This window comes from Balaenoptera musculus, chromosome 17 (genome assembly GCF_009873245.2).
Source record: "Balaenoptera musculus isolate JJ_BM4_2016_0621 chromosome 17, mBalMus1.pri.v3, whole genome shotgun sequence".
Lineage (NCBI taxonomy): Eukaryota > Metazoa > Chordata > Mammalia > Artiodactyla > Balaenopteridae > Balaenoptera > Balaenoptera musculus.
Window position 1 is genome coordinate 39,761,862 of NC_045801.1, and position 27,803 is coordinate 39,789,664.

Sequence of the window (27,803 nt, forward strand, 5' to 3'; positions counted from 1 at the left end):
TTAGCAAAATGAAAAAGAGAAGTTACGAAGACGAAATGTGTCCTACTTTCAAGCTCCACTGTATAGTCTCAATGGTACTACTGCTATTATGTGGAACATGGTTATGGACTTGTGAAAGAATAGGGTGTTTAAATGCAAGTGACTATACAATACTGCAGTACTTGCTATTCCCTGGTTGAAAATGAACGTTAGGTGGAAATGTTTATGTCTGACAGTAGGTTTTTTCCAGGTTCTTTTCTGTAGAGTACTGAGAAACACTGGTAAGCCCTGCTTTCACTCTTGGAGTCCCACAGACACCAATCATTCACACTCAATATCACAACTTCAAAATGTTTAATGTGCTCTGAACTTTGGTGGGTTCTTTCTTTTAGAGATGGAAACAAGAAGAGAGCCAAATTACCTTAGCCCATGTTTTTGGAAGACATTCTGGTTTCTGCACTGTAGAACCCATGCAATTGTTCCAGCAATCCTATTCCAATGCCTGTTTCCAAAGTAAAAAATACATGACTTGACCACCAGGAATGTGTGTATGTACTAAGTCCAAGTCCAGAGCACTGTGGCTCTGCCTGAGCTATCACCCCTGAAGCCCCACCAACTAGTAAAGTCTAATCAACCCAGAAAACCAGGGAAAAGAGGTCAGCCGAACAACTAAGTTCAGACTGAAGCAAATCTGCTTCTAGTTACTTTTCTCTCTTGTTCCAAACACATCTAGATACAGACTTTAATAAAGGCATGTGCAAAGGCTGGTTTTACTGAATTCCACACCCAGTGGGGATAGCAAATCGTGGACTTAAAAAAAGTAGCCTCTAGCAACTAGAACCAACGCTGAACATGCATTTAATTCAAAGGTACTGAACTCTACGAAAAAAGCTCAACCTTTCTCAATTTGTCTTGGCATTTTGTGGTTCCATGCTGTATTCCAGGGCTACCAACACAATAAGGAGTCTCTTCTCAGTCTCCTGACTGCCTGGATTGGGTATTTCCTCAAGTATACAAGAAAGAGTCACTCGAATGCTGTTGGGACAGTGGAAATTCTAATAGGCCTGAAAGCTGATTGCTATACTCTTGTATTTTTCACCTTATTCTTTGAGTCTTCATACCATTAGTCCAAGTGATTTCAGCCACTTTTTAAAGCAGGTTTATTGAGGTATAATTAACATACTATAAACTGCACATATTTAAAATATACAATTTGATAAGTTTTGACATATGTTTAAATTCATGGGACCATCACCACAATTAAGATAATGAACATATTCATTCAAACTCCCAAGTTTCTTCATGTCCACTGATAATCCCTCCCTCCTACTCCACCTTGAACCCTTTTACCTTTGGTCCAAGGAAACCACTGATCTGCTTTCTGTTAATATACATTAGTTTGCATTTCATAGAATTTTGTATAAATGGAAGCATATAGTATGTATTCTTCTTACATCTGGCTTCTATTACCCATCATAATTATTTTGAGATCCATCCATGTTGTAACATGTACAAATAGTTCATTCCTTTTTATTGCTGAGTAGAATTCCATTGTAGGGATATACCACAGGGATACCACAGGTATCCAACCATCTGTTGATGGATATTTGGGTTGTCTTCAGTTTAGGGCTATGACAAATCATGTGAATATATGTATGCCCTAGTAACAGAATAGCTGGACCATATATGTATGTTTAACTTTTTTAAAAACTGCCAAATTGTTTCCCAAAGTGGTTGTGCCATTTCACATTCCCACTAATGATATATGAGTGTTCTAGTTCCGCCATATCTCTGCCACACTTGATATGGTCAGTCTTTATTTATTTTCCTAATGGTGGCATTGTGGTTTTATTTTATATTTCTCTAGTGACTGACGATATTGAGTATATTTTCATGGGCTTATTTGCCAACCACATACCTCTTTTGGTGAAGTATCTATTCACATCTTTTGCTTGTTTTTTATTGAGTTATTTTCTTATTAGTTAGATCTCAGAGTTCTTTATATATTCTGGATATAAGTTCTGTATCAGATCTATGACCTCCAAATATATATATATTCCCCATCTGTGATTTGCCTTTTTATTTTCTTAGCAGTGTCTTTTGAAGAGCAGAAGTTTTCAGTTTTGAAAAAGTCCAATTTATCAATTTTTCCCTAAAACTTATTATAATACTAATGTAATCAAGACAGTATGGTATTAGAGTAAAGAAAGACTAATAGATCAATAGAGCAGAATAAAGACTACAGAAATGAACATTTATATGGACAGTTGTTTTTCAACAAAGGTACAAAGGCATTTCAGTAGAGAAAGGAGGTTCTTTTCAGCAAACGATGCTAAAACAACTGAATACACATACATATACACATACACACAAAAAAAAAAAAACAGGAAAAAAGAACCCACTTCAATCCATATATTATGGGCTCAATTATTTCCCCCCCAAAAAATCATATGTTGAAGTCCTAACTCCCAGTACTTCAGGATGTGACTGTTATTTAGAGAGAGGGTCTTTAGAGGGGTAATTAAGTTAAAATGAGGTCATATGGGTGGCCCTTAATCCAACATGACTGGTGTCCTTATTAGAAGAAGTCAGTTCACAGATATGCACAGGGTGAAGACCATGTGAAGACACAGGGAGAAGACAGCCCCCCACAAGCAAAGGAGAAAGGCCTCAGAAAAAAACCAACCCTGCATACTCCACCCTTGGACTTCTGGCCTCCAAAATTGTGAGGAAATAAATTTATTGTTTAAGCCACCCAGTCTGTGGTGCTTTCTTATGGCAGCCTTAACAAACACCATAACTCTCACCCTATACAAAAATTGACTCAAAATGGGTCATAGACCTAAATTTAAAACTTAAAACTATAAAAGCTTCTATAAGAAAATATTTATGACCTCAGGTTATACAAAGATTTCTAAGATACAATACAAAAAGTAGGATTCATAAAGGAAAAATTGATGTTAGATTTCAACCACGTTTTAAGCATTTTTCCTTTAAAAAGTCTTATGCAGAGTACCTGTATATATAGAACAGGTATAAACAGAGCTGCTTTTGAAGGGGGCAAGGATTCTGGGTGGTTTCCTTAGTCCTTCCATCACCTTCCTTTGCGGTCTCTAAGACGGCTCTGCAGAACACAGGGCCCAAAGAATAAAATGTGGAAACCACTGGATTTTATTAACAGGATGTTTGGATCTGCCCAAAATAATAACCACTAGCTTTTACTGAGAGGCTATTTATGTGTTATGTAATGTGATAGCTGCTTTTTTATATTTTTTCTCTTTTAATCCCATGAGGTAGGTGTTATTTACATTCACGCATGAGGAAAATAAAGGCTCTCAGAGCTGGTACGTTTCACGGCTGGAATCTGAACCCAGTTCTGACCCCCAAGTCCATGATCTTTCAGGGGCACCTCACAGTATCTTGAAATCAAACATAAAAGATAAGAACCTGGGCTTTGTGTGGACATAAACCAGTTATACAAAATAACTGTCAATTCTAAAAAATGAAATTATTTCCCTAGAAAAGTAAACTCTGGCTAAAAATAATATATTATAAACATCCAGATATACTTCCTATAAAGCCACATCAGCACGTGATAGTGTGATATAGGGCAAAGTTTTTTGGTAAGCCCCTCTCCCAGACACACACATGCCTTCCCTGCTATCAAGCAAGTGGCACATGGGGGGCTGCAGCCGATAAATTCCATTTGTTTAAAAGCCTAGGTAGTTTACTGTGCTCTGTTCAGAAGACGAGTAGGATAGAGTGGTTATGAATATATTAATATCACACAAAGAATAAAGAGACTGAGCCCTGATTAGGTTTGATGCTATTAGTAGAGGTAACAGTTAAAACAATATCTAATCCCTATCAAGTCCTAAGGACTTAATATCACATTATCTCATTTAATTCTCACAACTCTGTGAGCTAGGTATCAATAATGCAGTGTTATAGATGGTAAAGAGACTTAGGACAAATGATGAGGTCAAGGTCACACAGTAACTGAGGAACAGAGTCACAATTTGCACCCAGATCTGTGACTGCAGAGCTGGTTCTTTGAACAACTGCTGTCATCTACCTCTGTCAGGCAGAGTAAGAGCAAAGAAAACAGAAAAGCACTCCACCCTCTCCATTGTCCCTCCACTCCAGTTCCCTGGGGGAGGGCAATCACTCCCCTGGTCATCCTACAGACCCTACAGAGGGGGCTCCCCACTGGAGAAGTCAATCCAGAGCTGCTGGGAGAGGAAAATGAGGGGTGCTGGATGGATGGTGCAGACAGCCCTGACCCCTGGAGGTGGTGAAGTCACGTCTGTGGGCAATTTGTCTGTATGGAAGTTTATCTGCATATGACGGCATCACAGACTTCTGGCCGGCTTGCGCATATCAAGCAGACATGCAGCTTTCTTCCCCTGAGCCAAAAACCCAGCCTGGCCAGCCCTCCTTGCTCAAAACCACCTCACACCAAAAAAGGCCTTAGAAGGAATGGGGAAATGCTTGTCACCCACGACTTCTGCACTTTGTCAATAGAGCGGTGGAGATTCAGAAGGGAGGTTTTTACCTGAAAGTCATTAACAGCTGCTTCTTCCCTATGAAGCTTTAGGCAAAATCCTCAGCCACACAACAGTTTAATCAACACACATCCTGAGACTTTCACAGCTTTAGTTTTTCTTGTTAGAAGATTTTGCCTCTCTCCAACATAATTACAAGTTCCATATTTTTGCCCTAAGGCTAAAATGTAAATCATTTCCTGGTATACCACAACTTCCCAGCACTGACTATGTAAGGCAAGGCTGCATAGCATTTAAAATTAAAAACATCATTTTCCTAAATGTGTGTGTCATTATGATGTTTACCAATGTGTTTTTGCTGGTTAAGTCCCAGTTCTTATGCATTTCATTTCAGGCAAAGGCCTGCTGGCATCAGGACATAAGCTAAGCAATTTACCCTAAAACTTGCCTGTTTTTCTTCTCTTTGGATTCTCTGAGTTCCCTCAGAGCATACTTTATGGGTCTCCAGAATATTGATTCTAACGCCTATAACCCTATAACCAGCAGGGGCTAAGTTCATCTCTGTGGGTTAAAGTCCTCCTTTGGGCCCTGAGAAATACCACTCCCACTCATTAGCCCTGAGAGCATCGCCCTTGACAGGCCGGGGTAAAAATCCTGACCCCTCCACTTATAAGCTTGCACAAATGTCTTTCACCTCTCTGAACCTGTGTCTCCTCCTTCACAGTGTGAGAATGATATCAGACTTACAGAGTTCTCAGAAGTGACACAGGTTTCTAACAGACACTGGGCATAAAATCAGTGCTTAATAAATGTTAGCTCCTTTCTCCTTCTCTGCGCTTCTTATACACGCAGCTCCCAATTCTACCCCTGACAGTACACTCCAGATCTGCAGGAGTCATAGGGAGGAGAAGGAAGTTTGCAATCACAGCTCAGGAAATCATTAGAAATGGAACAGCCTTTTAAAAGCTAGACTGTGTTGGGCTTCCCTGGTGGCGCAGTGGTTAAGAATCCGCCTGCCAATGCAGGGCACACGGGTTCGAGCCCTGGACCGGGAAGATCCCACATGCCGCGGAGCAACGAAGCCCGTGTGCCACAACTACTGAGCCTGTGCGTCTGGAGCCTGTGCTCCGCAACAAGAGAGGCCGCGATAGTGAGAGGCCCGCGGACCGCGATGAAGAGTAGCCCCCGCTCGCCGCAACTAGAGAAAGCCCTCGCACAGAAACGAAGACCCAACACAGCCAAAAAATAAATAAATAAAATAAATAAAAGCTAGACTGTGTTGAACATCCTCACAGGCTCTGTCCAATAAAACTAAAAGGGAGCCAAGTGGCTAAGAGTTTGGCTTATGAAATCAGAGAAACCTGGGTTCAAGCTGCAGCCCTATCAGTACTAGCTTTGTGACCTTGCCCAAGTTACCGAACCTCTCTAAACTGCAGTTGCCTTGTGTGTAATTGGGGAGATAATAGCAGTGGCCTGCTCGGCAGGGTGAGAAAGAGTACTAAATGACAACCTGAATATAAAGGGTCTAACACAGTAGCCAGCCTGCTGTAAATACTCAGTGTTAGTGAGCATTTCCTTTACTAACAGTGATAGGCAGCACACCCTTGTCACACCAGCCAGAGACATGGCTCCTTGTCAGCATGCTGCCACCTTACTCGCGGCATGACTCTGGATGAGTCACGTAACTGTTCTGCACGGCAGTCTCCTCATCCATAAAATAGGAATGAGAAGAGACGCCTTATCGTTCTTCACAGCATTGTTCAGAGTATCAAATAAAATAATGACCATAAAGCACCGGGAAAAATATGGTATAGAAATTTTAGAAGCTATGATTATTATCATACAAAGTGCTATAGAAATGCTAATGGATGCTAATCATAAGGTTCTTAAGTTCATCCAAAAAGCAAGTTGGTCTGAATAGGGCTTAATTGAGTGCAAAAATCAATCAATCAATCAATTAACCCAGAAGGAACCATTAGTCAGGAAATCACACTTCAAAGAAGGGTTTTAATGCTTCTTACATATTTATGTGGTCCATTTCTGACTTTGGAATTCAACAGCCCATTTTTCTAATACTGAAATCTCTTCTTCTCTCACTGGAGGCTTGGGGGAAAGAGAAGAAAGGAAACAAGAGAATAAGCTGAGCCCTGTGAAGGCCAATGAAAGGCAGGCCAGGGATGGAGCAAGGTGAGCCGGCCCATCCCGCAGAGCCCTGGAGCAGCACGCTTACTGGCTTCGTCCCAGGAGACAGGACAATGCAACACACTGTTCCCCCACCAGAGGACCAGGAAGCAAGGGGATGAGGCCTCCACAGTAGGTGCCTGGGTTCCAACTTCTCCTTAGGAAGCATGACTCAAAGCTTTCCTTTTCCAGGGTTTAGCTTTGGTGGGAGAAAGAGGAGTAGGAGCTCATTTATATCCCCTTCAAGAAGCTCATCAGTAAGTATGTATTGAACATCTACTGTATGGGAAATACAGAGAGTTAAGACTTAGCTCTCACCTTCAAGGAAGTAGCTCACAGCCTAATTGGTGATTCAATACCTGAGACAATCATCAATGCAAGTGACAAGCCGGGATGTGGAAGCAATAGGAAGACCCATAAAGGAGTTCTAGTGTGAAAAATTTGGAAGATAACCCAAGATGAGTTAAGTGAGAGAGAATTCAGCCCCTGAGAATGAACTAAAAACACAAAAATAAATACAAAATATGAAAAGCTAATTAATAATAGTAACAATAATAATAATAACTAAAGAGAAAGCCAAAAGCCACCTGAGATCCCTAACTCATCAAAATTTAGTAACAGGCTAATGACTGGTCTTCTTAGCGTAGTAGTAGGCTAGATGTGCATAATAGGGCTTCTCTTCACTTCTCATTATAAAAACCACAGACACACACACACATACACACAAACACATAATGACTGGCAAAGTACAGAAGCCAAAGATCAGAAGGAAGAGTCATTCACTGTGGGTGTAACAATTCCATTTAATACAGCCTCAGTGGGAGTGGGTTAGGAAGAACATCCTTAGACCGTACATCACAAGCTTCATCTTCACAACCAGACAGAAAGAATGGTCCCAAAGAACACAGGCAAAGACCTCCATCACCTGTACAGTCAGCACCAAATTTCAGAATACAGGGGCTTCAGTGGTCAGAAATATGGCGAGCAACAGCATTCAGTTCTGTGAGAACTCTCTTTTCTGCAGTCATGGACTCCTACCCAAACCAGTCTTCCCGTCCTATCAGCTCTGCCTGCACTACTTTGCTAAGAGACCTCGGCTCTCCTAACTTAGCAAGATTATAGATATAGGTGGAAGCACAGTTTTTTTAGAAAAAGTATTACAAATAGGAGCAAAGACAGGAAGAGTTCACATTCTGGGAAAGCATGTTAAAGAGTATTTAACGTTTTACACTATTTAAATAACTGCATATCACGTGTAACCTTATCGTTAAAAAAAATGCAAGGGTTGTATTAAGAGGATATTAACTGTAATCCATCTAAATCCTTGATAGATGAATGCCTGCTAGAAATAAAAATAAGAAATAAAGAAAACATGAATTAAATTTTTACAATAAATCTGAGCAGAACAATGTGAACAGTTAAGTGGAGTGAAAAATGATTCACCTATTCTTTTTGTTAATAAAAACAAAGGCTGGCTAGATCTCACACAATTCAAGAATAAAAAGTAGAAAAAGAGGGCTTCCCTGGTGGCGCAGTGGTTAGTAATATGCCTGTCAATGCAGGGGACTTGCGTTCGAGCCCTGGTCCGAGAAGATCCCATATGCCGTGGAGCAACTGAGCCCGTGCGCCGCAACTGCTGAGCCTGCACTCTGGAGCCCGCGAGCCACGACTACTGAAGCCCATGCTCCTAGAGCCCGTGCTTCACAACAAGAGAAGCCACTGCAGTGAGAAGCCTGCACACCTCAACGAAGAGTGGACCCCACTCACCACAACTGGAGAGGGCCCACGCACAGCAAAGAAGACCCAATGCAGCCAAAAATAAATAAATTAAATAAATAAATTTTTTTTAAAAAGTAGAAAAAGAGCCAGTAATGGGCTTATGAAAAACAAAAAGTCTCCAGCCAAAAAAAAAGAATAATATCCTAAAACTGCAAAGAAAGAGAAACTAAAAACAGTTTTCTACAAGTGAAAAATTAAATCCTATTTTGTCATCTTCATAAAGACATAAAAGGTCACCATCTCTATGAAACAAGATCAGAACAAACTCTCAGATTAGAGAACAAATTTCCAAAAGACTTGGCTAAAATATGAAGATATAAGAAACCCAAAATGCAATCAGGAATTTTAAAACATACTAACAACAATGAAGAATAGAATGACATTGCAGAAAATGGAATTTGTGATAGAGTAGCACTTCTCAAATTTTCAAGTGCTCATGAATCACTTAAGGGCCTTGTTAAAATATAAATTCTGATTCAGCAGTTTTGGAGGGGGACCCAAATTCTGCATTCCTAACAAGCTCCTGATGATGTAGAAACTGCTGCTGCATAGACCATGTACATGGCAAAAATACAGAGAACAAGCTTGAAAAATTCTCCCAGAATACAGAGAAACAAAAAACTACACAAAGGAAGATGGTAGGTAGGACGAACACAGAATATATATCCAAGATACTGTACGTATGCTAGATTAAAAAAAAAAAAAAAAGATTAAAAGCAATAATCAAATAAAACTTGTATCAACTTTAGAATAGTCGATAAAATAAAAAGACAGTGTTCTGGTTTGAGCCAAAATCATTGAGAAAAATCATACCTTAATAAATTTCTGAATTCCACTATGAAAACATAAACACACACACACACACACACACACACACACAGACATACACACACAAATATACCAGATCCAGGCAACAAAACAACTGCTACAAAGGGAAATAGGGAGGGAAAAGGAAGGAAAGAAGCAAAAGGCTGCTCTCAGACTTGCCCACCCTAAATATAAGGAAGAAAAAAGGTATCAATTTACACACAGATTTTAGAGAAAAAAACTGTGCCCAAAGAATATGACACCCAGACAAGTTACTGTGTGTGTCGCAAAGCAGTAGAACAATATTTTCAGATGTGAATATGCTTAGCAAAAATATGACATATCCACACTCCCTGAGAATGCTACTTAAAGACATTCTGGGGCTTCCCTGGTGGCACATTGGTTAAGAATCTGCCTGCCAATGCAGGGGACACGAGTTCAAGCCCTGGTCCGGGAAGATCCCATAGGCCACGGAGCAACCAAGCCCGTGTGCCACAACTACTGAGCCTGCACTCTAGAGCCTGTGAACCACAACTACTGAAGCCCGTGCTCTGCAACAAGAGAAGCCACCGCAATGAGAAGCCCGGGCACTGCAACGAGGAGTGGCCTCCGCCTCACTGCAACTAGAGAAAGCCCACGCACAGCAACAAAGACTCAACAGAGCCAAAAATAAATTAATTAATTTTTTTAAAAAAGACATTCTGCCTTAAGGGTCCAATCAAAATTAAGAACTGATTAATAGGAAAGTCACAGTATTAAAGGACTGTTAGTGAGCATTAATTCAACTCAAGGCTGCTTACAAATGACAAATCTAAAAGAAAATGAGGTATAAACTAATAGGCTGAATAAAGCTATACCAGGCAAAAGGAGAAAAAGAGAAGGGGAAGATGGTATTGTACATACAAAACATAAAGGAATTCAAGACAAAAATTATTAACTAGAAAGAGGGTTACTTTCTGAAGGTTTTCTTTTCTTTTTGTATATGGTTTCCTTTGCTGTGCAAAAGCTTTTAAGTTTAATTAGGTCCCATTTGTTTATTTTTCTTTTTATTTTCATTATTCTAGGAGGTGGACAGAAAAAGATCTTGTTGCGATTTATGTCAGAGACTGTTCTCCCTATGTTCTTCTCTAAAAGCTTTATAGTATCTGGCCTTACATTTAGGTCTTTAATCCATTTTGAGTTTATTTTTCTGTATGGTGTTAGGTGTGCTCTGATTTCATTCTTTTACATGTAGCTGTCCAGTTTTCCCAGCACCACTTATTGAAGAGACTGTCTTTTCTCCAATGTATATCCTTGCCCCCTCATAGATTAGGTGACCATAGGTGCGTGGGTTTATCTCTGGACTTTCTATCCTGTTCCATTGATCTATATTTCTGTTTTTGTGCCAGTACCACGTTGTTTTGCTGACTGTAGCTTTGTAGTATAACCTGAAGTCAGGGAGCCTGATTCCTCCAACTCTGTTTTTCTCTCTCAAGATTGCTTTGGCCATTAGGGGTCTTTTGTGTTTCAATACAAATTATAAAGTTTTTTGTTCTAATTCTGTGAAAAATGCCATTGGTAGTTTGATAGGGATTGCATTGAATCTGTAGATTGCCTTGGGTAGCATAGTGGTTTGCACAATGTTGATTCTTCTAATCCAAGAACATGGTATATCTCTCCATCTGTTTGTGTCATCTTTTATTTCTTTCATCAGTATCTTATAGTTTTCTGAGAGAAAATGTTTGCAAACAAAGCAACCGACAAGGGAATAACCTCCAAAATATACAAACAGCTCATGCACCTCAATATCAAAAAAACAAACAACCCAATCAAAAAATGGGCAGAAGACCTAAACAGACATTTCTCCAAAGCAGACATACAGATGGTTAAAAAGCACATGAATAGACGCTCAACATCACTAATTATCAGAGAAATGCAAATCAAAACTACGATGAGGTATCACCTCACACCTGTCAGAATGGCCATCATCAATAACTCTACAAACAGTAAATGCTGGAGAGGGTATGGAGAAAAGGGAACCCTCCTACACTGTTGGTGGGAATGCAAACTGGTACAGCCACTATGGATAACAGTATGGAGGTTCCTTTAAAAAATGAAAATAGAGCTACCATATGATCTAGGAATCCCACTCCTGGGCATATATCTGGAGAAAACCATAATTCAAGAAGATACATGCACCCCAATGTTCATTTCAGCACTATTCACAATGGCCAGGACATGGAAGCAACCTAAATGCCCATCAACAGAGGAATGGATAAAAAAGATGTGGTACATATATACAGTAGAATATTACTCAGCCATAAAAAAGAACAAAATAATACCATTTGCAGCAACATGGATGGACCTAGAGATTCTCACACTGAGTGAAGTCAGACAGAGAAAGACAAAACTCATGAGATATTGCTTATATGTGGAATCTAAAAAAAGGGTACAAATGAACTTATTTACAAAACAGAAATAGAGTTACAGATGTAGAAAATAAACGTATGGTTACTGGTGGGTAAGGGGAGGGAAGGATAAATTGAAAGATTGGGATTGACATGTACACACTACTATATATAAAATAGATAACTAATAAGGAACTCCTGTATAGCACAGGGAACTCTATTCAATACTCTGTAATGGCCTATAGGGGAAAAGAATCTAAAAAAGAGTGGACATATGTATTTGTATAATAGGTTCACTTAGCTGTATACCTGAAACTAACACAACATTGTAAATCAATTATACCCCAATAAAAATTTTAAAAAAAGAAAAAAGTTCACTTAATATTGAAAAAAATTACAATGCAGATTTATTTTCATAGCAGAAAGCAGACTAATTACTTACAAATAACACTTTTTCCTCCTGCAAGCCCACTAAAATGACAATTTCAAAAAGTACAAAAGAAAATAAAAGCAAAAAGTAACTGAATAAATAATTGAATAAAAACTTTCAAACCTGAAGATATCTGTCTTTAGGTTAAAAGAATCCAGAAATATTCACCAGGATAAATACAAAAAGCAATTCTTAGTTACATTTGACAAAATTCACAATACTGAAGTTAAAAAGAAAATATTAGAAACTTCCAGAAGGAATAATTCAGGTTACCTAGAAAGTAAAGATAATCAGAGTGGCATCAGACTTTTTATCAGGAATGGTACATGCTAAAAGACAAATGAAAAGATAAAGGAGCAATACTTTCAAATTGCTAAGAAGAAATTATTTTAAATCTAGGATTCTATACCTAGCAGAATATCAGTCAAGCATTAGGTCAAAACAAAGACATTTTCAGAAAAGCAAGAACCTAGAAAGTTTACCTTTGACGTACCTTTCCTGGAGAAAGCAAATCACTTGAATATGAACTGCAGGGGGGGAAAATGGAATAAAAAGAGAGGAATATACAGGATGTAAGGAATAGTGGAACAAATCTAGAAGTGAAATTAAATAAAATTCCATGATGACAGACCTAAAAAATATGTCAACACATGCTAAAGCATTCAACAAATACTATGACTAACAGTTGCAAGATACTGGTATATGGCAGAGAGGCATGTGATTCTTTTGTTAAGAAAAAAGACAATTAGAAACGCCAAAAAGAAAAAGCAAAAACGTTTTCCAAGAATGGTCCACATATGAAACAAGTTACAAGTCTGAGTAATAGATGAAATATTAAAAGAGAAAGAATCCATTTAGCCTTGACCTTTGGAACATTCCCCTTCAACGGGTGTAGATGTTGAATTGCACTGTCTCCTCTACATATTCAATATTTCTACCAGATATGCAGTGAATATTGACATAACTATTATATTAAAATGCCATCTATCAACTTTTAACTTTCAAAGTCAACCTATAGACAAAGTATGGAAGGTTTATTATAACTAGAGAACAAAATGCTCTAAACCTTCCCCAAATAAAAGTGATAACATAGTTGGATGGTAGAGAAAGAGAGGCACAAAGAAAGTTAAATTGGGAAATTCATTTCTTCATCTTAAATAACAGTCAAAAAATATTTAAAACTAATGAATCAAGAAGTTGCAGTTTAACTGTTTTTTTATTTATAAAGGTTGTTTAAAAATTAAAATTAGGAGGAATTTGAGGAGAGGTAAAGGTAGTATAAATAATTTAAACCTTAATCTTTTATATTGAAAAATCAATATATAATATCAACAGTTACTAAATTAAGAATGAAAGATAAAAACATATTATTAAAGTTATGGAAGTAACCACTAGAAGAAATAAAAATAGTTTAAAAATATTCAAAAATAATTACCACTTAAGTGTGACATTGCGGGTGGGGACTCTGAAAAAATATTTTACTTTTCATTTGATGTCCTTCTCTATTACTTGAATTCTTATTTCCAGGTAAAGGTATTACTTTTAGGATTTTCCTAAAGAAGTAAAAGTTAGAATCTAGAATAAATATATAAGAATCATTAAGCTTTATGTGCCAAATATGGAATAAAATATAAAACAAAAATTATCAGGAATATAAATAAAAATTGACAAAAGTTCAATTTGAAAAAGAAAGTAATTTACTACTCTCTATAATAATATATCAAGTAAACCACAATAAACAAAAATTGTTTTGAATTAATAATTATATACTTTGGGCCTCTAAAGACAATACAATTTAAAATATCTATGAAATATTTACAAAAATTGACCATGTAATTGATCACATGATGAATATCAGGACTTTCCAAACAGTATAAATTATAGTTATAAATTAGACTATAAATTAGGCTATACTTTCTAATCATGCAATAAAAATAGAAATTAATAACAAAATAATTTAATATCTTGTGAAAAAGAGTTTTAAAGCCATAGTCCAATTATTGTGCTAAATGAAAAATTAAATTAAAAGTAGATCCTCTACAAAACAGAAATACAGTTACAGATGTAGAAAACAAACTTCTCATTACCAGAGGGTAAGGAAAGGGGGAATAAATTGGGAGATTGGGATTGACGTATACGCACTACTATATACAAAATAGATAACTAATAAGGACCTACTGTATAGCACATGGAACTCTACTCAATACTCTGTAATGACCTATATGGGAAAAGAATCTAAAAAAGAGTAGATATATGTATATGTATAACTGATTCACTTTGCTGTACACCTGAAACTAACACATTATAAATCAGCTATACTCCAATAAAAAAAATTTTTTTAAACGTAGATCCTATTTAAACCTAATGAAAATAAAAACTAACTATAATTGTATGCATTCCTGACAAAGTCACTTAGAGTAGCTCTGGAACAAAACATAAGGAACTGGGAACTGTAGTTGTTTCCTGATGAGTAGACTACTGGGGCAGGGGAAGGAAGGAGACTCAATTTTCTTTGCAAGTCTTTTTGTAAACTTTGAATATTGCACCATGTGTATAAAGGAACACAAAATACATAACTATTTTAAAATCAAATTAATAGACTTAAATATTTTTATTACTAACCAAGAATTCTGTTTAAATGAACTATTCAATCAACTTAAGAAGCTAGAAAAGAAAGAAAAAAACAACTGCAAGAAACACAGGAAGAATAAAATAACAATCTAAGAAGAAAACTGAGGAATTTTAAAACAATAAAATAAATAGATGGATAGATAGGTGGGTAAATAGATAAGTAGAAGAGGTGATTAGTTGGGAAAAATTGACAAAGTTCTGACAAACCTAAATAAAAAAGAAAGAAAATTAGAAAGGAAGTAGAAAATAAAAGAATTCACCGTTTACAAAGTGCCATACACTGTGTTTCAAATATTTGGCATAGATCATTTCTTTCTATTGTATTTACCAACACATAAGTAAACATGTCTTAAGAATTAACAAGAATTCTACACATAATTACATTTTAACAAATTTAGAAATCTCAATAATGTGAACAATTTTCTAGAAATATGAATTAATAAAATTGATTCAATGGAGTAAGAAAGCTGAATATCCATGGAAGACATTGCAAATGTTATCAAGAGATAATTTGCAAAACTGGCTCTAGAACCAGACAGTGCTATGGGCAAGACCTTGAAAGTTTTCAAGAGACTGATTAACGTCCATATTGTATAATCTATTCCAGAGCATATACAATTATGAAAAGCTATCCCAATTCACTTTACGAGGTTAACATAACTCGAATGCCAAAATATGAAAATGACTAGTATATTCCAAAGAGGGTTCTGTGGACATTAGCATCACTTTCTGAGAGGGAAAGTCTATTGTGGACTAGTTTGGAAAACACTCTCTCAGAAATTTACAGCATGTATTAGCACATTAAAGTCTCTGAGAGGCCAGAAGCAAAGAAATTCATTTAAATGTTTTGATCTGTCTTTCTCAAATGTGTTTGACCATCGAACCCTTTTTTTTCCTCATAATATTCCTTTTTAGAAAACACTTCAATTAATGGTACTCCAGACGTGATTCATTTATGGATACAGTTGTGAAAATTCTAAATGAGGAACCAGTGAAATTAAGTCAAGTATATTAAAACAATAAACCAGCACAATGAAGTAGGGATTACCTCAGGAATACAAGGATTATTTAATATTAGAAGGTATATTAATATAACACATTAAACAACACTAGGTCAAATGAGAAAGAGCGCATAATTATCAAAAAGGACAAAAGATCATTTGATAAAATTCAACACCTTTTTTTCTGATTTTTAAGCCTCCTAGTGATCTAGGAAGCAAAGTGTATTTCTTAATCTCTCAGACCAATTGCCAATCCCTTTTACCAGCAAATTACTAAAATTGCTCTCATTAAAATCAGGAAGAAGGTAAGGATGTCCAGGATCACTACTAACATTCAAGAAAAGAAAAAAGATATATAAATATTTGAAAAGGGGATTGCACTCCCTTCGGCAGCACACATACTAAAATTGAAAATAGAATAGAAATTATAATTATTTGCACAAGATGACTGTTTTTCTAGAAAAATAAGAGAATCAAAAAACTATTAAAACTAATAATAACACTCAACAAACTGGCTAAGTATAAAATATATATTCAAGATTCAGTTTTCTATATACTAGCAATAACCAATTAGAAAATGTAATGAGGGGAAGGTCTAATTCACAATAGCTACAAACTATAAATTACTTAAGTAAAACCCTGAGAGATGAAACAGAAGAGAAAATTAAACAAACATGTTTTGGAGGGTAGACTAAATAATGGAAAATGTCAATTATTCCCAAATAAATTTATATTTCTGGAATAATGCCAAGCATTGAGTATGGCAAACATTGTGCATGAAGATAGTTATGGTAAAAAAAGAAAAAGTAAAATCAGTGGAAATGTACCCAAACCAGATATTAAATTGTATTATTATCTTTTAATAATTAAAACAGTATAATACTAAGGTAAGAATCAATAGATCAATGCAACAAAACAAACAGGCCTGAAATAGACTCATATATAACTTAATATATGACAAAGTACACATCACAAGCCCATATGGAAAAAATGGATTACTCTATAAGTGATTTGTGTAAAACTAACTATTTTGGAATAAAAAAAATCAACTTACGGTCTCACTTCAAACCATACAAAAATGGATTTCCAATAAATTTTAGAATTAAATGAAAATATATTTTTGAACAGAATAGATAAATATTTGCCAAAGTTTAGAGAGGAAGAATTTTCTAGACCTTATAGCCACTGGAAGGGCTCACAGGATGATGAAACGACATGGGATCATGAAACCTGACTCTCAAAACCTTTAATGAAATGAGCAAAAATAATGTAATGGCCAGCCAGAAATCACCAGCAACACCCAGAAAAAGGAAGGGGCACAACCTCACACTAAGGAAGGCATGTAACCTCATAAACTGGTGTCTGAGAAGTGAAAACCAGGGAAGGAGAAAAGATCTCAAGAAAAACTAAAAACAGCTGTCCTGCAGAAGCAGTTCCATTGGAAGAAGATGAAGGAATAAAATTCAGAAAAATCTCCCTGATATTACCTAATAATGCCAAGTTGGGAGTAAACTTGCTTGCCTACTCTTTCACTCATTTAATTTGCTAATACATATGATACATTTATTCTATTCCAAGTACTATTCATTCAATCCAGAGAATACTAATCTGAATGAATCATCCTTTCTATAGGTAACAATTTTGAAAAAAATTATTATCTCTTTATAAGTCAAGTATTATATGCTCTCTGTAGAAAATTTGTAACATTAAGATAAATGAAAAGAGGACTTCCCTGGCAGTCCAGTGGTTAAGACTCTGCACTTCTACTGCAGGGGGCAAAAGTTCCATCCCTGGCCAGGAAACTAAGATCCCATATGCTGCGCCACAGGGCAAAAAAAAAAAAAAAAAGCAAAGAAGATAAATCAAAAGAAAAAATTTCTCAGTGTATAACTCCCCATAATTGTTTGGTCCACATATACATAAATATATATGTTTTACAAAAATTAATCATAATCCAGGCTTCCCTGGTGGCACAGTGGTTAAGAATCCACCTGTCAATGCAGGGGACATGGGTTCGAGCCCTGGTCCGGGAAGATCCCACATGCCACAGAGCAACTAAGCCTGTGCGCCACAACTACTGAGCCTGTGCTCTAGAGCCCGTGAGCCACAACTACTGAAGCCCGCGAGCCACAACTACTGAAGCCCACACGCCTAGAGCCGGTGCTCCACAACAAGAGAAGCCACCGCAATGAGAAGCCCGCGCACCGCAAGGAAGAGTAGCCCCTGCTCGCCATGACTAAAGAAAGCCTGTGCACGGTGACGAAGACCCAACACAGCCAAAAATAAATTAATTAAAAATAAATTAATCATAATCTACCCATGGTTTCACGGACAGCTCTTTTTTTTTTAATATTTATTTATTTTATTTATTTATTTGGCTGTGCCGGGTCTTAGTTGCGGCACGCGGGATCTTCGTTGTGGCCTGTGGGATCTTTGTTGTGGCATGCAGGATCTTTAGTTGCAGCATGCGAACTCTTACTTGCGGCATGCGAGATCTAGTTCCCTGACCAGGGATCAAACTGGGGCCCTCTGCACTGGGAGTGCAGATACTTAGCCACTGGACCACCAGGGAAGTCCCCATGGACAGCTCTTTTTAATGTATCATGTACCTCTTTCCTTTTCAATAAATATAACTCTATATTATTACTTAAATGCCTGTGTAACATCCCCCTGTATAGATAAATCCATTTATTTGATCAGTTCCCTATTTTTGGACCTTTAGATTGATTCCAAATAAATATCTTTATACAAACATCTCAGATTATTCCATTAAGAAAAATCCTTAGGGGAAAAAAAAAAGCAAAAGAAAAATTCTTAGAAGTGGAATTGGCGAGAAAAGTAAGTGTAAACACGCTTAAGATGTTTAACACACACTGCAAAACCGCACTCTAGAAAGGCTGTACCAACTTACACTTCTGTCCTCACCAACAGTGTAAACTGCCTCTTCCCTCACACCCAAGCCAACCCCCAGTACTAAGATACTTTCTTGACTACTGTGCCCTTACATTTCCCTCATTCTCAAGCTCTTTACCAGACCTGAACTAAGCCTCTTTCCTGAGTTCCACACTGGCAGCGAGCACCCCTTCCAAGCTGTAGGCTTCCTCCCTCTTCCTTCTACTCCTAGAAGGTCTGTACTGTTTACTGACAAATCATCTCAGCAATTTTTCAGGTCAGAATGAAAGATTATGAATTCCTGGGTTCTGATACTTACTAATTGGGATACTCAAACACTGGCCCCAATCCAGACTTGAGACAGACACAAGTCTATTAAATTAAGAAGGTAGTTCCAAGCTTTTCAAAGAGCCATCATCACATCACACTCAATATGTGAATTTTTCTTGATTGCTCTTTGACAGAGTTAAACTATTTCCCAGAGCAAGGAGAGAAGTCAGATCACTTGGCCAGTCTATCATTGACAAGTGGGTACCTATAAGATCCTGTGTTCCAGGTACTACAAAATAAGGCAAGAAGGATAAATTTCTTGAAGAAAAAATATCTTAGTCAAAAGAAATTTTTCATTTAATAATTATTGAACATCACTTTATGCCAGACCCCATAGAGGCACTTAGGTATAAAGCAGAATAAAAAACATAACCTAGCAAGAGAGACAGAAACAGAATAATAATAATTATAGTTAGTGTTATTATGTTCAATATGAATTATAAAAAAGTATAGACAAATATCCCAAGTAACATGGAAAATATATAGGAGAGAGTACTTCATCGGATCCATAGGCATCAGAAAAGGCTTCACAGAGAAGGTGACAAATCCACTGAGTCTTGAACAATGAGTAGGAGTTCTTCAAGAAGAGAAGCTTGAGAAAGGCATTCCAGAAAGAAAAAAACCACAGGGACACAGACCCTGCTACTTCACAGAGAACCCTGGTGCTGCACAAACTGAATCAAGGTAGTTTATTGTTTAAGCCATGAATGGCAATCTGGTACAACAAATCTTTTTTCTAAAGTAATATATAGGATATTCTTAATTTTAAGTTATTCTTGCATGAAAATGTTTTGGTACTTTTTTCCTCCAGTTTTATTGAAATATAATTGACATAAAGCACTGTGTAAGTTTAAGCATAATGATTTGACACTACGCATACCATGAAATGATTACCACAATAAGTTTAGTGAAAATCCATCATCGAATATAGACACAAAAGAAATGAAAAAGAAAAACTACGTTTCCTTGTGATGAGAACTCTTAGAATTTACTCTCTTACCACCTTCACATATGGCACACAGCAGTGTTCATTATATTGATCACGTACATTACATCCCTAGCACTTATTTATCTTATAACTGGACATTTACACATTTTGTCTGCCTTCATCCAATTCCTTCTCCTCCTACCCTCTACCTCTGGTAATCACAGATCTGATCTTTTTCTATGAGTTTGTTTGTTTATTTGTTGAAGTATAATTGACCTCAACACTATGTCAGTTCCTGGTGCACAACACAGTGATTCAATATTTCTGCACATTTCAGAATGATCCCAATGTTAAGTCTAGTTACCATCTGTCATCATACAAAGATATTACATACTCTTTGTAGTATCTCACTCTTTGAGTATAGTACTATACTCTCCATGCTGTACATGTTATCTCTATGACTCATTTATTTTGTAACTTGGAGGGTTTTTTTAAATTTTTATTTTATATTGGAAAATAGTTGATTTACAATGTTGTGTTAATTTCAGGTGTACAGCAAAGTGACTTAGTAATACATATACATATATCTACTCTTTTTCAGATTCTTTTCCCATAAAGATTATTACAGAGTGTTGAATAGAGTTCCCTCTGCTATGCAGTAGGTCCTTGCTGATTATCTATTTTATATATAGTAGTGTATATATGTTAATCCCAACCTCCTAATTTATCCCTCCCTCACCTTTCCCCTTTGGTAACCGTAAATTTGATTTTTAAGTCTGTGAGTCTGTTTCTGTTTTGTAAATAAGTTCATTTACATCATTTTTTAGATTCCACATATAAGTGATATCATAGGATATTTGTCTTTCTCTTTCTGACTTACTTCACTCTGTATGACATTCTCCAGGTCCATCTGCGTCTCTACAAATGACCCAATTTCATTCCTTTTTATGGCGGAGTAATATTCCATGGTATATATGTACCACATCTTCTTTATCCATTCGTCTGTCGATGGGCATTTAGGTTGTTTCCATGACCTGGCTATTGTAAATAGTGCTGCAATGAACATTGGGGTGCATGTGTCTTTTTGAATTATGATTTTCTCTAGGTATATGCCCAGTAGTGGGATTGCTGGGTCACATGGTAATTCTATTTTTAGTTTTTTAAGGAACCTCCATACTGTTCTCCATAGTGGCTGTATCAATTTACTTTCCCACCAACAGTGCAAGAGGGTTCCCTTTTTTCCACACCCTTTCCAGGATTTGTTGTTTGTAAATTTTCTGATGACGCCCATTCTAACCACTGTGAGGTGATACCTCTTTGTAGTTTTGATTTGCATTTCTCTAATAATTAGTGATGTTGAGCAGATCAACATCTGCTCTTGGACATCTGCAGATCTTCTTTGGAGAAATGTCTGTTTAGGTCTTCTGCCCATTTTTTGATTGGGTTGTTTGTTTTTTTAATATTGAGCTGCATGAGCTGTTTATATATTTTGGAGATTAATCCTTTGTCCATTGATTCGTTTGCAAATATTTTCTCCCATTCTGAGGGCTGTCTTTTCGTCTTGTTTATAGTCTCCTTTGCTGTGCAAAAGCTTTTAAGTTTCATTACGTCCCATTTGTTTATTTTTCTTTTTATTTTCATTACTCTAGGAAGTGGATCCAAAAAGATATTGCTGTGATTTATGTCAAAGAGTATCCTGCCTGTTTTCCTCTAAGAGTTTTATAGTATCCAGTTTTACATTTAGGTCTTTAATCCATTTTGAGTTTATTTTTGTGTATGGTGTTAGAGAGTGTTCTAATTTCATTCTTTTACATGTCGCTATCCAGTTTTCCCAGCACCACTTATTGAAGAGACTGTCTTTTCTCCCTTGTATATTCTTGCCTCCTTTGTCATCAATTAATTGACCATAGGTTCATGCATTTATTTCTGGACTTTCTATCCTGTTCCATTCATCCATAAGTCTGTCTTTGTGCCAGTGCCATACTGTTTTGATTTACTTTATAGTATAGTCTTAAGTCAGGGAGCCTAATTCCTCCAGCTCCATTTTTCTTTCTCAAGATTGCTTTGGCTATTCAGGGTCTTTCGTGGAAGTTAATTTTCCTCGTCTATTCTTTTGTACTTGTTTCCAATTTTCTAATAGCAAGAAGTAGCAAACAGTAAAAATAAATACACAAAAATATTAAGTAAAAAAATTAAAAAGCCAAAGCAAGCACTAAATCTAGTGCTTGCTTTCTTATAAATAAATCCTTATGGTTTAATGTTTTAGCATATTTTCTATGAATAAGATTGTCTCTGGATCCAGTGAAGAAGTAAAATATAAAACTATTTCATACTTAAAAAAAATTAGGAAAAGGATGACTGACTCTAGGTAATCAGCTACCTGCACTAGTTTGAGAACCAAAGGATTCCTAGATGGATGAATGGTGAAAATTTGGGAGATAAAACTACAAAGGTAAGGTATGAGGCAGTACTTGAAAAGTTCTAGTAAGCCATGCTGAGAAATTGTGTTTTATAACACAAAGAAATAACATATCAATTGTGTGAGGGACTTCTTTGCGTTTGTTATTTTACAGACAACAAAACCCCTGCAGATAATAGCATAAAGGATGAATTTGCATGAGAAGAGATTGAAAGTTACTGTAGTTATGCAGGAAAAAAACAGGACCAAAGCAGATAAGTTGGGAGAGACAGACATAAATAATGAAAATTATATACTGTCATCACATACTAATTAGTTGATTTCTGGCAAATTTAAAACAACTAGAGTCTTTGACATTAAAGAAGAGTGATCAGTTATGGCTGACAGGTACATGAAAAAGTGCTCAATATCACTACTCATCAGTGAAATGCAAATCAAAACCAAAATGAGATATCACCTCACACCTGTTAGGATGGGTATTATCGAAAAAGACAAAGATAAATGTTATCAAGGATGTATAGAAAAGAGAAACTTCGTACACTGTTGTGGGAATGTGAATTGGTGCAGCCACCATGGAAACAGTATGGAGTTTCCTCAAAAAACTAAAAACAGAACTACCATATGATCTAGGAATTCCACTTCTGGGTATTTATCTGAAAGAATTGAAATCAGGATCTCAAAGAGATATCTGCATTCCCATGCACTGCAGCATTTTTCACAATAGCCAAGATATGGAAACAACGTAAATGTCCAGGGATAAAGAAAATGTAGTATTTACAGTCAATGTAATATTATTCAGCCTTATATAAAGGAAATCCTGCCATTTGCAACAATGTAAATAAACCTGGAGGACATTATGCTAAGTGAAATAAGCCAGAGACAGAAGAATGAATACATGATCCTACTTATATGAAGAATCTAAAATAGTCAGACTCAGAAGCAGAGAATAAAATTGTGGTTACCAGGGGCTGGGAGGAGGAAATGGGGCAATGTTGGTTCAAGAAGACAAAGTTTCAGTTATGCAAGATGAGTAAGTCCTAGAGATCTACTACTGTACAGCATAGTGCCTATAGTTAACAATACTGTATTATATACTTATAAATTTGTTGAGAGTGTAATCTAATGTTGTGTTCTTAGGAGGGAGGGGTGAAGGAAGAGAGGAAGGGAGGAAGGAAGAGGGGAAGGGAGGAAAGGAGGGAGGAAGAGGAAGCTTTTGGAGGTGATGGATACATTTACGGCACTGACTGCAGTGATGGTCTCAAAAGTGTATGCTTATCTCCAAGCCCACCAAGTTGCATACATTAAATATATTCAGCTTTTGTATGTCAGAAAAAAAGTTGTACACACAAAAAAAGAGGAGTAAGGAAATCTCTGCCAAAATTAAATCCATAATTGCTATCTTTCTTTTTTATCTTTCTCACTCAGAAAATCATAGGACGTCAAAGGTAGAAGGAACCTCATTCTGAGGTGCTCAAACTTCAGTGCACATGCTTGGTCAGCTCGTTAAAAGGAAGGTACCTGAGTCCCATCCCCAGAGGTTCCAATCCTGTAGGCCTGTGTGGAGTCCAGGAATCTCGACTTTTAACAAGCCCCCCTAGTAATTCTGATACATATCCAAGGAACATATTCCGAGAATCACTGATCTGGTACAAGCCCCTCAACTGCCAGATGAGAAAGCTGAGGCCAGGACAATAAAAGTCATGAATCTAACCTCGGGAAGTTCCAGAATTCAAACCCTAGGTTCCCAATTCCCAGCAATCTTTACAGTACACATCTCTTACTGCCCCAAACAACCCAAAGTCAGTGTGGGCCAACTAGATGAAACTGGAATAACCAATCTGTAAGAGACACAGGGTCAAATTCTGAAAGCAAGAATTTTTGGGGGGTGGCTTTGGTCTCATGCATGCAGGTGACAGCACATTCACCTCAGCAGTAGACCCTTCTCAAAGTGTGTTCACATTCTGGTAGTCTGTTCATAGCCATTCTTCTTTCCATGCCTTGGGCAGCGGTTGGCCCATTCCAACAATGAGCTCAGCAAATTGCAAATACCCCAAACCCCAGGTATCAGCCATGTCATATAACTTAAACTCTTAAGAGTCAGAAACTGGTGGGAAATATTTTGCAACATAGCATTTGACCGTTAGAGCTGTGGGGCTGAAAGATGCTAAAACTGCAGCTAACTACTTACAATTCACAACCTTTTTATGCCTCAGTTTCTTCACGTATCAAAAGGCCATAATGAGACCTTTCCTACACACCTCAGAGACATGCTGTAGGAAGCAGGTAGCTGTGAAACTGCTTTTACAAGTTTTAAAAGGACTATACGAAAAGGTAAAATCCTTTCTCATCTACTTCAGCTGCCACTATTGGATGCTTTGAGAGGTCCAGGTACAAGGAGAAGCATCTGGAAGAAATTTGCTTTTGGCTGGGCTTTATAAGAAGGAGAAGTGATTACTGATGGAGTGACAGTGAGGATAAAGAAAATAAGGTGGACAGAAGCAGAGACCACAGGGTGGGCAGTCTGATAAGACTGCTGACAGCAAGTAACTTTTTTTTTTTTTTTATTCCTATGGGCTCTTGGCCTTCATAAGGCAGAATGTACCAAGAAAGTAAGACACAGAGGAAAGACGGTTTTTTCTCTAATTCCGGCTACTTACTAAAAGCTATCTATAAGATAATATTTCATTTTTAAAACATTGTATTTAAAATTAGGTATGGCTTGATTGTTAAAGGTTTTAATGTGAGGAGGTGTGTTGATATTAAAGGGAGTTTCTCAGCTTTTGCATCTCTTGACTCCGGCATTTCAAATTAACAAACCTTATGCTGCACTCATGTTTTCACTCCATAAAATACACATGACTTGTTTTTCTCCTATCTAAACAGGTCAAGTTGACTTTCATCAAGTCATCATCAAACAGCATTTTATTAAGCCACCTCCTGTGCACATCATATAACACTGCAGTGAGTTAAAGGAGCCTGCGTGAAGAAAGGACAAGTTCACATCGCAGCTACCTCCAAAAAGTAGGGAGAGTTTTGAAAAGCATACACTTGTTAAGCTTTGGCACAGTTTCAATAAGATGACGGAAACTGAACTAGACCTTACTTGTCATCTAATTCAAGCATCTGTTCTTTTATTTTAACATCTTCATTGGAGTATAATTGCTTTCCAATGGTGTGTTAGTTTCTGCTTTATAACAAAGTGAATCAGTTATACATATACATATATCTTCGTATCTCTTCCCTCTTGTGTCTCCCTCCCTCCCACCCTCCCTATCCCACCCCTCTAGGTGGTCACAAAGCACCGAGCTGAACTCCCTGTGCTATGTGGCTGCTTCCCACTAGCTATCTATTTGACATTTGGTAGTGTATATATGTCCATGCCACTCTCTCACTTTGTCCCAGCTTACCCTTCCCCCTCCCCGTGTCCTCAAGTCCATTCTCTAGTAGGTCTGCATCTTTATTCCCGTCTTGGCCCTAGGTTCTTCATGACCTTTTTTTTTTTTTTTTTTAAGATTCCATATACATGTGTTAGCATACAGTATTTGTTTTTCTCTTTCTGACTTACTTCAGTCTGTATGACAGACTCTAGGTCCATCCACCTCACTACAAACAACTCAGTTTCATTCCTTTCTATGGCTGAGTAATATTCCATTGTATATATGTGCCACATCTTCTTTATCCATTCATCTGTCGATGGACACTTAGGTTGCTTCCATGTCCAGACTATTGTAAATAGAGCTGCAATGAACATTGTGGTACATGACTCTTTTTGAATTATGGTTTTCTCAGGGTATATGCCCAGTAGTGGGATTGCTGGGTTGTATGGTAGTTCTATTTTTAGTTTTTTAAGGAACCTCCATACTGTTCTCCATAGTGGCTGTATCAATTTACATTCCCACCAACAGTGCAAGAGTGTTTGTTCCCTTTTCTCCACACCCTCTCCAGCATTTATTGTTTGTAGATTTTTTGATGATGGCCATTCTGATCGGTGTGAGATGATATCTCATGGTAGTTTTGATTTGCATTTCTCTAATGATTAATGATGTTGAGCATTCTTTCATGTGTTTGTTGGCAATCTGTATATCTTCTTTGGAGAAATGTCTATTTAGGTCTTCTGCCCATTTTTGGATTGAGCTGTTTGTTTTTTTGATATTGAGCTGCATGAGCTGCTTGTAAATTTTGGAGATTAATCCTTTGTCAGTTGTTTAACTTGCAAATATTTTCTCCCATTCTGAGGGTTGTCTCTTCATCTTGTTTATGGTTTCCTTTGCTGTGCAAAAGCTTTTAAGTTTCATTAGGTCCCATTTGTTTATTTTTGTTTTCATTTCCATTTCTCTAGGAGGTGGGTCAAAAAGGATCTTGCTGTGATTTATGTCATAGAGTGTTCTGCCTATGTTTTCCTATAGGAGTTTTATAGTGTCTGGCCTTACATTTAGGTCTTTAATCCATTTTCAGTTTATTTTTGTGTATGGTGTTAGGGAGTGTTCTAATTTCATTCTTTTACATGTAGCTGTCCAGTTTTCCCAGCACCACTTATTGAAGAGGCTGTCTTTTCTCCACTGTATATTCTTGCCTCCTTTATCAAAAATAAGGTGACCATATGTGTGTGGGTTTATCTCTGGGATTTCTATCCTGTTCCATTGATCTATATTTCTGTTTTTGTGCCAGTACCATACTGTCTTGATTACTGTAGCTTTGTAGTATTGTCTGAAGTCAGGAAGCCTGATTCCTCCAGATCCATTTTTCTTTCTCAAGATTGCTTTGGCTATTCGGGGTCTTTTGTGTTTCCATACAAATTGTGATATTTTTTGTTCTAGTTCTGTGAAAAATGCCATTGGTAGTTTGACAGGGATAGCATTGGATCTGTAGATTGCTTTGGGTAGTATAGTCATTTTCACAATTTTGATTCTTCCAATCCAAGAACATGGTATATCTCTCCATCTATTTGTATCATCTTTAATTTCTTTCATCAGTGTCTTATAATTTTCTGCATACAGGTCTTTTGTCTCCTTAGGTAGGTTTATTCCTAGGTATTTTATTCTTTTTGTTGCAATGGTAAATGGGAGAGTTTTCTTAATTTCACTTTCAGATTTTTCATCATTAGTGTATAGGAATGCAAGAGATTTCTGTGCATTAATTTTGTATCCGGCTACTTTATCAAATTCATTGATTAGCTCTAGTAGATTTCTGGTAGCTTCTCTAGGATTCTCTATGTATAATATCATGTCATCTGCAAACAGTGACAGCTTTACTTCTTCTTTTCCGATTTGGATTCCTTTTATTTCTTTTTCTTCTCTGATCGCTGTGGCTGAAACTTCCAAAACTAAGTTGAATAATAGTGGTGAGAGTGGGCAACCTTGTCTTGTTCCTGATCTTAGTGGAAATGGTTTCACTGTTTCATTATTGAGGACGATGTTGGCTGTGGGTTTGTCATATATGGCCTTTATTATTTTGAGGTAAATTCCCTCTATGCCTACTTTCTGGAGGGTTTTTATCATAAATCGGTGTTGAATTTTGTCGAAAGCTTTCTCTGC

The 27,803-nt window shown here is 36.9% G+C and overlaps 1 protein-coding gene across 5 annotated transcripts in view; it reads right to left on the reverse strand.

Moving 5' to 3' along the window:
• The window catches only part of CPQ (carboxypeptidase Q), a 498,122-nt gene that overhangs the window by 408,188 nt on the left and 62,131 nt on the right, over positions 1 to 27,803 (reverse strand). Inside the window, exon 1 of one of the 5 annotated variants that reach the window (XM_036830875.1) lies at positions 12,562 to 12,584. The exons of the other annotated variants lie outside the window; for them this stretch is intronic. The gene's annotated coding sequence lies outside the window, so the exon portion shown is untranslated. Of the gene's footprint in view, positions 1 to 12,561; positions 12,585 to 27,803 lie in introns of those variants that run through there. 5 annotated transcript variants of the gene reach the window in all.